A 12,820-nucleotide genomic window follows, 5' to 3' on the forward strand; every position below is an offset into this window, starting at 1 on the left:
AACAAATATTTCAAACCAATGTTTACAATGACTGCTATTGATAACTGAGGTAACTTGGAGTTGTCATGGTTTACCATCAAAGTGGTTTGAGATTCATGATAACTTACAGGTACAGGAATCTATATGCAATTGACTAATTTTACATTTTCCTGAGTAGAAAATCATATGAGTAAACTACAATAAGTCAATATTCGACCCTTAAAAATGTAGATGATAAAAAGGAGTCAAATAACGTGCCCATGCAGATAAACATACAATTGTAAATTGATGAATTTCCGTGATAACTTTTTAAGTTAGTTTCCTGAAATACCTTCTTATAACCCAAGCTCATATGTATTTCTTTACATTTTTATCATTCTTTACTAGATTGTAGTCCCTACAGGGGAATGGTTAACATTTTATATTTCTTTCTAGTCCCTAGTCCTCAACATAGTTCCCGGTTGTTAATTTTTTTGAGTTAAATGAAAAATACTTGAGAAAGTATTATTCTATTGAAACTGTAAGTGGCTTGACTTTTTTTAAGGCCAGCTTGCAAATACATACTAACACACAATGTTATTGAATTATATTAATAATAGTGGCATAGCAACAATAACAATATGCAAAAGAGAATAGTTTTTGAGCACATATGTCCCCATAGCCACCAGCCCTCTGGCACTTGGTGAGAAGTAGATAGAGTGACCAACGGCATACTTGTTACACTGGAGTTCTCCAAATTCTGGCTCAATGCAAGAGTGTCCATCATGCCAGGAGAACTTCCACAAGGTAGACAATGTTCCTAAAATAAAAAAGGGCATAGAAGTATTTGAAGTGAATGTACATTAATAATTTGCCTTAGATATTTATTTTGAAATACCTAATTATGTACTAATTAATAAGCAAGTAGTTTTTTTTAATCCAGATTTTTGCTACCTAAATAGAGCTGCATACAATTTTCTACACTGGGTATTTAGAGGAAATTACCTGTCAATATTCACTATCAACTGAGGAACTGAATAAACGCACAAAAATGTAATCAATAGCGATATATAGTTCATATTATATAGTCTTGATGTTTTAGCCTAACAATATAAAGTAGTTATGGATAATTATGAAAGAGAGGGTAGTAGATATGGGGAAAGGCTAAGAAAAAACATCCTAGAAAATATTCTACATAAGTATATCTAATTATTTGAAATAAAAGCAATGAGTATTTTTAAAGAATGGTACAGAAAACTCTAATAAATAGGTGGTGTAATGTTATTTTCTATTGATATTTCCATTGAGAAACAATAAGTAACTTAGTGTATACTACAGAAAAAAAAAAGTGCGCAGATATTGAGATCAATTTAGAAACTTACAAGTGAAAAAGGAAAGTCTAAAACTTAGATTTTTATAAGAAACAATTTATAAACTTATTACCAAATAAGGAAAAACTTTAATTTAAAAGTTAGATTTTGTAAGTTACCACCTAAGACCTACTGTTCCCCTTCAGGCCTCTCCCACTAGCCTCTCTTCTGTTTACCACCACACACCCTAGGTACACATCAATCTTTGCGTATCACCTGCTAATTCCTACCCATCTAACAAAGGCTGCTGCATATGCCATTTCTTACTTGGAATAGCTTTTCTCTACTTGGAGCAATTCACTCACATTGGAAAATTTAAAAATAAAATCAGTAAAGGAGTTCTAATTAATACTATGATTTGCACATACTGAGATACTTAAATGTAAATGCACACATGTTGATATAGGGCGTTTCTGAGTACAAGTCCACAGGATAGCAGTCCAGTTCTCTTTCTTGCCTGAATCACACCCATGTTACATGCCCTGTGATTTATAGGTTTAAAACTCTTCAGGTGGAACTAGAACTAAAAGAAACATGCAACAATTTGAGTGCAGTCGTCTTAGGTTTTAATGAATCTCCCCTTGAGCATTTGAAGTTGTTTATCCTCCAACCCACTGAACAATATTCTTTTCAGCAACTTTGTGTTTACAAAGTATTAAGCTTGGTTCATAGTAATAACTGTTCTTTTGTACTCATTCATCTGTTAATTGAGTTAAATTATGTAACCATAACAAGTACAAATGGCATATCCATATGTGGGACTAAAGGTAATGCACTTTTTGTGAGCTCACATTTCTACAGCTGGGCATAGAGTTGTCCGGGCCAGATGGGTACCAGACCAGTGGCAGTGTGTACCCAGGTTGTCACCAACATCAATCAGGATGTTTTACTGAGGGAATGGAGGGCATCCAATAAAGGAAAGTCAGTTAAAAATATCTCCTAGAGCGGCACTTGATTTGTATAGTTGAACAATCAAGAAAATAATATATAAATATATTTAACATTTAGACTGTATAGACAGTCTAAGAATATTCACGAAAATAAATGTATGTAAATTGTTTTATGAGAGTTTAACACATCTTTTTTTCTAAAATACAATTTCAATTTTTTTTTCTTCTGGTATGGCAGAAGATGGGAGTAGTATTTTAATTAAATTAACTTTATGTTGGATGAATATATAAATCCATGTGGTTGCATATAATTAATAAAATAAATGTAATCATTTTTAAAGTATCTATTTTAGATGAGTGAAAAGAGATACAAGAATATACAAGATTATTTATGATTCACTAAAACCACATGGCAAAAAGGATGAAGCATGTATTAACGAATACAAATTTCTGAACGTAGGATCACATCATAGTAATGTGAATATCATTAGAGATTTTGGTTTAAATTCTTTTGGACTGTTAGAATCCTAAGTCGTATACAGGTGACATACACACATAATATGCAACCTAGTTAAAGAAAACGTTCAAGTTCTATTACTATCTAATTCTTGTTCAAAGGTGTTTTCCAGTAAATGAGGTGACTTTTTTCTACTTTTAAAGCTCCACCCTTCTTCTTGACTATTTTTTGTATATGATACCTGTATTTTTATTATCATGTTACCAGCAGAGTTTACTCTCTTTCTGCTCTCTCTCACAGGGTAGCCCTAGGCAATATTATTAAGTAAGTGAAGTATGTCAACACTGTTAGAATCGAGTGAAGTTGTTTAGATTTTTCTGGCATTCACAATGGGTTTATTGAACTAATGCATATTCATTATTTCGATTTGACAGACTAAATTATTTAGATACATTCAATAATGTATTTTCTGTGTACCATTACAGACATTTTAGGGCTAGGTGAACACTTACATTTTTTTCCTAATTTTAGAATAATTTTTGTGTAAATTAGTTCAGATTCCCCAGTACTTTTCATCATGATGGTTTGATTTTTGGGACATTTGTTGATGATTTGTGTCTATTTCAGATTCAAAGAAATGATGGAAGGTGGTGAAAACCTTCCATATTGCACTCAGTGATAAAACACCACTGAGTCATTTATTCTTTAATCTTGACCTCATATTATCAGTTTGTTTCTGTCCTGTGAAGTCCCACAAATTACGTGTTGAGCCTATTCTACACAATGCATACACTCACACACAGACAGGAAGTACAAACTGAAATAGACAAACTTCCTAAACTTGAGGATGTTTTTAAGGAGAAGAAGGATGTTTCAACCAGGAGAGGCAGGTGACACACACCTACTTAGCACCTAGCACACCCAAACCCAGCCAGGGGTACCAGGAGGACATTTAAGCAGAACATTTTAACTCATAGCGTAAATATTAGGAAACAGTGCTGAGGGGACAAACAGCAGGGACAATTGCCAAGCATTCTTTATACACTGTTTTGGAGATGGCTACCATGTCATGTGAAGACAGAGTTGAATATTGAGGGATGAATAGGGATTGGCCAAAAGAAGGAAATGAGTGTGTGTGGTGGCGGGGCTTAGGGTGGAGATGAAGACCCCTTCGTACGAAAGGTAGACAGGCAGGCTTTCATTAAGCTATATAAGTGTGCATGCAGTCATTTCCTAAAGTTTATGAATGGTTTTGGCAGGTGAAGAATGATGAAAATATTACCTATTTGCTGATCTCTAGGATTATAGAGTCATCCACCCCAAAGGGCTCATACATGGAAGACCATTAGGAAAAAAAAGCTAAATTGCAATATTACCATAAATGTTCAGCTTTGACGTTGATATTTTCGATTCAGAAAATGTTGGAAGTTCAACTTTATGAGTAAATATTGAAATATCAAGGAAAACATTCAAAGATAAATAATATTTGAAGATTTGTATAATTGTATGGTGTGTGTTTTTGCTATTATGTTTTAAACAAAATGAAAGGAGCAATAGTGATTATCTTGTTTGCATTTCTGCTTTTTTTCAGAAATACAAGTAGGATTTTTCTTTTGTACACACTTATTTTCTTCATATTTTGGATCAAAGAAGGTACTCAATAGGTAATATGAGAGCTATTATTTGGAGCATCTGTAAATCATCCTGGGGATGGGAAAAGAGCCCATACATCAAGTTGACAGGCTTGATGGCATTATTCACGGAGAATTCGTCATTTTAGATGCAAAGCACTCTAGAAGAGAGTTTACTTCGAAAAGTGTTCCTGATACATGATTGTAGTATTCTTTGGGGTGGCTAAAATCTTAAATGTTGGTACATTGCAGATTTGAACCTTATGTTTCAGTAAGAACACCACAGGTAAACATAATGGGCTTGAAATATTATAATCCAGTGATGTATCATTATTTTTGAATAGTTAAAAAGGTGGTATATTTTATTTTTGTTACTTTTTCACTGAGACTAATTTTACAATTATTTTAAATGAAATTGTGGCATGTATTATTGCATTTACTGTCTTTCCCCGAAAATAAGACCTAACTGGAAAATAAGCCCTAGCATGATTTTTTTAGGAGGACATCCCCTGAACATAAGCCCTCATGCGTCTTTTGGAGCTAAACTTAATATAAGACCTGGTCTTATTTTCAGGGAAACATGGTATATACGAGTAGATTAATGTGGAAGACAATTTAATGAAATGAAAATGGATCCTTTGACAAAGTGTTGGAAATGATGAATGATAATAATTTACTCACTTCTGGATTTTGTATTGCTCTGTAATTTTTCCAAATTACAAAGCTGATTCTGGCACAATGTAGAAAATTTGGAAAACAAAGATAATAAAAATGAAGGAATCAAAACCACTGTCAGTATCACCAGGCAGAAAACAGTAACTGCTCGCTTTTTGGTACTAACCCAGACACTCTTTAAAAAACAGATATTTTACATATAAGATGTGCATATATTACTTTATGTAAAAATGGAATCTCACTTTTTGATAACTTGCTTTTTCACATCATTTATTGTACTGTTGTTTGATGTAATTTAACAGTGCCTTAGAATCCTAGTGAGAAGACATTATCGGAAGTTTAATAATTAAGGATTCAAAGCAAGGAGTGAATTTCTGAGATTTATTTTCCATTAAAATTATTTTTAATCAATTTTAATATATGTAATTGGATAAAGTTATTTACATTGTCTGTGACTTCTGATCAAATAGTATTTCAAGTCAGGTATATGCTTATTAGAGCAACTTTAGACAGAATTCTGTGACTTAACAGCTATAACAATTATCATTAATCATGACTTACTTTAATATTTTTAAAGTTATGTTTTTAAATAGTAATAATCAATTTAATTCTGGTCTTAGAGTTTGTCCAGTGGAGGCATAATTTATCAATATATTTAAGATGTAGTCTGAGATTTGACGGTTTTCCCTTCCTTAGCCCTATATCAAATTTGTTGTTTAGTTATGAGCAAGACATTAATTTGCTGTTGCAGTTCATATTTGAACTGAGATGAATAGTGAACCACTAGAAAGATATTCTAAGGGTTATCATTAATCAGATATATTTGAAGTTAGATTTATATTTGGATAAAAATCTAAATTGTTTTCTCAAAATTATTATAAATTGAAGGATGGAGCAATAATTCAGTTTCTATTTATAATGCTTATTCTTCAGCAAATTGTTTTAAATTCCCCGAGACTCAACCTATAAACTGAGATGGATGAATTGTTGGAGGGTTTGATAAGTTAACAGAAATGTTTTTATAATTGATTCTGGCACAAAGTAAGCACTCAGTTAGCACTAACTATTTTAAATAATATTACACTTCAGAAATGCAATGTTATATATTTGTATATGTGCTACTACATGAAACATACACACACACATCCCAGATATAGTAAGAAGAGGTTATTAGAAAATATACTAACTTATAGTAAATGAATAAAGAACAATACATAGATTTGAACTAAATTAAAATTAACAAGAAGTTTAAAAATGATCATTTTATGCTGAAAGTGAAGAAATAACCTTTTTCAAAAATGAAATGTCCAGTGCTTGCTTCAACAGCACATATACTAAAATTGGAACAATAGAAATTAGCATGGCCCCTGCACAAGGACGACACACAAATTCGTGAAGAAAAAAAAGTTCCTTAGTTATTTAAAAAATATTTTGTTTTTAGAAAATATTTTTGTCTTTGTAGCATTTTACATTAAAAATTATTAAAGGAAGTTAAGCTGGGTGCAATTATAGCTCCATTTGGCAGGCTGAGGCCAAAGAAACACAGCAAGTAGAGATTTGGATTCTCAACTCCCTCCCTAGAAATAAATATAAAATTGTAAATGTTCTTTTTCAATAGAATACCTCCTCTTTTTTAAGCAAGAGCCATTATATAGCTAATGAAGTAAGGCCCTGTTTAAGGCTCTTAGTTATTAGGGCAATATGATAGTTCACCTTCCTTAAATAGCACACAGTGTTATGCTGGAAGGGTTACATGTGTTACAAAATTTTATACATTTTGAATTGAACAGCAAGTTTAACATATTTAGGTAATTTATTCTATACCGTTGATTAGGAATAGGATTTGAATTTAGATTTTTCTTATTGGGAGGCATAAAGTGAGGGAGCATAAAGTGAGGTATTTGCTAATATTTTCGTACCACTGAGAATAATGGTTCATATGTAATTTTTGTCCACCATGTAACTCCATGCATATATAACCAAATTTTCACATTAAAGTTCTGTTGAAAGTGGGAGTGACCTCTATAGCACCTAACTCTATTTCTGAAACACCAGGTTTTTATAACTACAATCAAATATATTCTAAAAGCAATTTAAAGCCATCATACACCTGTAAGCAGAGATTAGCATCTGGGCCTTAAATCAGCCTTCTCAGAGAAGGACAAACACATCTGAATGTACAGCCAGGACCTGCAGCATACATTTTTTTTTCTTATATAGCAATGTAAATAAATGCAAGTGTACTGCAGAGTATTGGAAAACAAATATTTAAAGAAGGAAATATATTTTTAAAAATGGTGTGCAATACCATCATTTAGGAATTACAACCTTTAAAATGATTTTGCAGAGCTTATATATTATACACACGTTAAGATTATGTGGTAGTCTCATTCGACCATGTGTGTACTCTGCTTCCCAGAGTATTCAATGCAGTATTCCAGGCTCACATACCTGTGTCTTGAAAGGAATGCTACCTGTGTGTTAAAATCACCAGTTTGCCTGTTTGGGAAAGAGAAATTTTCCTAATTTGTACTTTGATAAATGTGGCTATTTTCCGGGCCGTTCTGATCACAGAGATTGTGCAGATATGCCTCATTGCTTTCTAAGTGTTAAGTAGAAGAGTTGGCACAGAACAGGCATATGTGAAATAGTTTGTTTTGCAACATTTCTGTAGCAGGCTTATATTTATTTGAAGTTATAAAAACAATATAAAGCAAGACAGAAATCAGAGAGAAAAATAGACGGAAGAAAAGAGAGTAGACTGCCTCCATTTCAAAACAACATGCACCCTGCCCCCCCCCCCCCCGAAAAAAAAAATAGGTGTTTACAACAGAACAAGTTTCAAAACGATACTGAGTTACAAAGATATTTTATGGTAGCTAGGAATTATATTTGCAAATAGTTCTACTTCACCTTTTCCAGCCAGACATAAGGTAAGATTGCACTTTCTAGGCCTTTCGTGGTTGCATGGCACCATGTGATGAGTTTGGGCAAATAAGATGAGAGAGAAAGTGTTAAGTGTCTTTTCCAGGGTATGTCATTCTCTGTGGTGTGAGGTGAGACCCCCTGCCCACCTCTGATGGGCATGTAACATGAAAGACAAAGAAACTTTGGTTGTTTTCAGCCAACTGAGATTTGGGGTTGATTTCATCACAAGCGTAATTTGCCCATTGTTTCTCATGAAATGATTTACTGTGTATGGATTGTGTGTACAACATTTTGGAATAGATATTGACTAAATGTGTACCCTTTCATGTTTGATCATGGAAAAAACATTTTGTAAAGGTATTTCAAAGGCTAAGGCAGCAGCTATGGTAAAGTGAAGCCAAAAATATTGGTAGAGTGGGTTAAAACTATGGTTACCATGTATCTTGGGTTTGGGGACAGTCCCTGATTGTAGCTGTTGTCCTTGCATGATATATTATTAACAGTAACTTCTTTTGCTCTCAAGGGTCCTTGTGTGGATCATGAATTATTATGTAGTTCTACAAAACCACACGTTGACTTCTTTATCCTTACCCTTTTCCTATGGAAGAGGTTGTGTGATTTGTTTATTATGATTAACCTGGTTAATATGTTTTGGTATACTTCCATATTAGTATTTTACTTTTCACATTTTATTAGGCTTTATCTCTCAATTTATTAGCTTCTAGTATTTTCATTAATGCACTTTATTTTCCTCTGGATTATAATACATCAGTATTACTTTAGCTTCTTTATACCGTCTTGTAATAAACACAGTGAAATTTATTATTTCATGAAATTATTACTAGTTTAGCCATTAATCACTGTAACAACAAAGCAAATACCAGTATACAATTGTCTTCAACCCAAACAAGAAAATAACACCCAATATTAGTCATTTCAGTTTTTCAAAGTATTTTCTAGGGCTCCAGGTCTGACTCTATTGAATACCTCATTCTTTCTTTTCTTTCCTCTTCTTGTTTTCATGTTTTACCCAGAAATTGTATCTTTCTGTTTTAAAAATGGGGAAGTCATTGCCAAGTGTTTTCTGGAATCACAGCTCTGGAAAATTGGGGGCAGTTTGGAGAGAGTAGTCCAAATATAGTCGTATATTATAGTCTCTTTCAAGCAAAATTAGAAATATAACATGAAGGACAAGACTGTAAAATAGTGTTAAGATATCATGAACTTACTTAAACTTACCAAGCTCAAACTTCTTCAGTTTAATTCTCTGCTATACACTTTCTTTCTTACTCCTTTACCTTTATTTCTAAATGTCTATAATTATATATACAAGTAAATATTTTATAATCCATATTATGCCCATTTAAACACATTATCACATACCTACAAGTGTACTGATGAGAAAATTTTGAGTTCTTGAAGGCCACTATCAAAAAGCCTCTGTTCTCCAAACAGCATTTTTTAGCATAGACTATGTTACTAAATTGTTAGACTATATTTAGACTAAAAATGGGCTATGTTTTTTCCAATACACACTAAGAAAAACAATGTAAACATTCGAGTTAAAAATATTCCACATTTTCATAAAAGACTGTAAAATCTGAGTCTTGCACAGTGGTGCTCAATCCTTGCTCTGCACTAGAATTACTTGAAAAGTTTTTAAAGAATGGTAATGCCTAGTTTTACCCCTAGAGACTCAGATTTAATTGGTTGGAGCCCAGCACTTGTGTAATTTTGAAAATTCTCCAGTTGATTCTAATGAGTAATCAGTATTGAGAAGCAAAGTTTTAGTGGATCCCAAATTTTGGTGGGCATGCATTTTGTCTCCAAGAAGATATGTTGAGTCATAACCCCTGGTATCCCTGGACCTTATTTGGAAATAGGGTTTTTACAGATGTAATTGGTTGAGATGAGGTCATTCTGGAGTAGGGTAAACCCTATTCCAATGTCTGGTGTCCTTATAAGAAGAGGGACATTTGGGCATAGAGACACACAGAGAGGAAAATGCTTTGTGGTAACACAGAGACAGAGGAGACACAAAAACAATAAGACCCTGTGGAAATGGAGGTGGAGATTGGAGTGATGTGTCTACAACCCAAGGGATACCAAGGATGACCAACCAAAAGCTAGAAGAGGCAAGGAAGCATTCTCCCCTAGAACATTCAGAGGCGGCATAACCCTGCCAACACCTTGCTTTTGGATTTCTAGCCTCCAGAATCTTGAGAAAGAGTTTCTGTTCTTGTAAGCCACCCAGTTGTGGTACATTGTTATGGCAGACCTAGGAAACTGCTGCAGTGCATTATGGTCATTTGTTGAATTTATTAAAAATGAAGGTGGTCATTCCCTTCTGTGTAAGTACTTAGATAGAATGTCTGGATGTGAGTCATGGGTTGCTGAATTTTTCAACCTTGACAACGATTTTTAAAAAAGTAATAGCTACCATTTATTAATGCTTCCTTTGTGCCAAACCTATGTGTTAGTCCTTTATATTTATTATTTCATTACATACTTAAAACAAACTCATGAGTTAGGCATTTTTGTTACTCCCTTAAAAATATATTTATATCAAACAGGTACATACCATTGTTAAAATAAACCAAGTGATAATTAAAGGCTCATATTAGAAACTTGTCATCTCTTGTCCCATAGAATGTTCACCTAATTTTACACCCCAGAGGCAACCATATTTATTTTGTTTCTAGGTTTTTAGGGAGTTACCCCCACATTCCTAACAATATATTGCATTTATTTTATTCAGACGTTGTTATCCTGCTATCATGGATATGAATTAAATTTATTCTGCACCTTCATTTATGCCTTCCTACACCTCCCTTCGCCCCCTTAATTGAATATACATATATTGTTATTTTTAGTTTCTCTCCTGTTTGGTCACCTCTGTAACTTCAGAAACATTTCTAAACCTATATATATTGTTCTGGTGACTATAGACAGTGTTTTTTAACTCTTCATTTTATAAAAAACAGTTGTTAGCTCTCCCACACTTCCCTGCACTGTCATTTTCTCCTCTACTTTCCAGTCTTTATCAGCTGGCCACACTTTGATTTTGATCAGTTTGAAGCATATGGAATTGCTGATATGCGATTACTTTAACCTACAAAAACAGCAGTTTCATGTGGTCGTGGTCAAGGTGGATAAAATTACATTTCATAACCATTGGTAAGTCTTCCACATCTAGGGGATGGTTTTAAAATGGAAAACCAATTATTATTTATATCCTCATGACTACAGAACTGTTTATAAAGTGGCACACAGTGAAAAACATGAACTCTTCCTTTTTTACGAGCCCTTTATATTCTTTACTATGGAGTCTTCGTTTGAGTAGTCCATGATTTCCTAACCCTAGACACAGCTGCTCTACCTCTGAGAGTACCATATATTTATTCAATGCTGCTTTTAGTACCTGTGAGGCCAGTCATTAACATTTTGGAGTTAGCGCTAGCTGTGTGAGATAAATGAGAAAGGTGGGTAGGGATCAAGATCGGTGTTACTTTCATTTATTCTGCAAATATTTATTGAGCACCTACAATGTGCCAGATAATGTGTACGGATAGGACAAGAATAAATCAGACACAGACCTCTGACTTCAAGGAGCTGATACTCTAGTATTAGTATTTTGTGGCATTGTACAAAATAAACACTGGAGTGACTGAGTGTGTGTGTGTGTGTATGTGTGTAAACCTAGGCTTCTGCCCAAATTTACAGAGATTTTAGAGCATGTTTAGAGTCTCCTGTGAATCTAATTGTTTTCTTATTTCTACTGACTGATGATAAGCGTACAAATAACTTTGTTTTACTCTAATATTAGTTGTCTCATCTGTAACACAGGGCTAATAAAATTCTCATTTGTATCAATTGCTCTGGAAAGATTCTGTTTCTATAATTATTAAATTAAATTCCAAGTTTATATAACAACCAAAATTGAATTGTCTTTCCATGGTTGAAAAATATTTTTTAAAGACTGTTATTAACGTGATACTATGGGGCTTTTAACATTTTGTTTATTTTTTTAAATAGTTCCTATATGAGTTGAAAGCATCTTTTATTTTGCCGGACCTACTATTGTATAGAAAAAAAAATGGTTTCAATGGAGAGACAGGATTGGTGTTGATTTCTTATGTGATTTGAAGAGACAATTATGATCTCCATTTACACTATTTTTACTCGCTGGGATCTAAAACAGTATTGCTGGCCTGATTTGTATACTGCCTTGAGAACAAAATTAGTGTATATGAACTGGAATATTGAACAAAATTATGTGTGGTTTTTTTTGCTCCTCATGTAAGTATTTCCTTGTCACAAATACCTTGGAAAAACAATAAGGGTTGTGCTCATTTAGGCTATAAATTTGTAACTCAAGTGTCAGTTCTAATTCACAGTCCACTTTGCCTAAGACAGAGAGAGCATCTAACACATGGTTAGTACTCATGAAATGTTTGGAATAGGTGAGTGAATAATTAACTGAAACCCCACTCAGTGAAGTAAGAAATCAAATGCCTTCCTTGAGATTTCTGTCAATTCCGGAGGGGCCAATGTGTGTATGGTTCCTTTTGGCTCAAGAGTGCTTCTTACACCAGTTAGTAAAATTTTCTAATTGTCTCACAAGACTATTCATGCTTTCCCAATTTTGTAGTGGGAGAGACAAGAAAAGAAATTTGTTTCTTTATTTGACTTTTCGTATAGTCGCACATAATAAAAAGGCAACCAAAAAAAAAAGCCATTTGTGATTATAGCTGATTTTATTCAAAATTTGGGGAAATTTTCTCAGTTTTATGTGTAGTGATTTGGCCATCCATTTGCATAATCTTCTCTGTGTAGACACACTCTCCAAGGGCCTATTTTTACAAACAAAATTATTCAAGTGAACAGTCAGTACTTCTTTAATTACTCCTT

At 33.4% G+C, this 12,820-nt stretch overlaps 1 protein-coding gene and 1 non-coding gene across 4 annotated transcripts in view; both read left to right on the plus strand.

Annotated features, from left to right (window-relative positions):
* MYO16 (myosin XVI) overlaps positions 1-12,820 on the plus strand; it is a 542,975-nt gene that overhangs the window by 70,052 nt on the left and 460,103 nt on the right. The gene's annotated exons all lie outside the window — the stretch shown is intronic.
* On the plus strand, positions 6,292-6,393 carry LOC141571389 (U6 spliceosomal RNA). The gene has a single exon (XR_012496137.1). It is a non-coding gene; the product is annotated as a U6 spliceosomal RNA (small nuclear RNA).

The sequence above is a fragment of the Rhinolophus sinicus genome, linkage group LG04, assembly GCF_036562045.2.
Source record: "Rhinolophus sinicus isolate RSC01 linkage group LG04, ASM3656204v1, whole genome shotgun sequence".
In the NCBI taxonomy this organism is placed as follows: domain Eukaryota; kingdom Metazoa; phylum Chordata; class Mammalia; order Chiroptera; family Rhinolophidae; genus Rhinolophus; species Rhinolophus sinicus.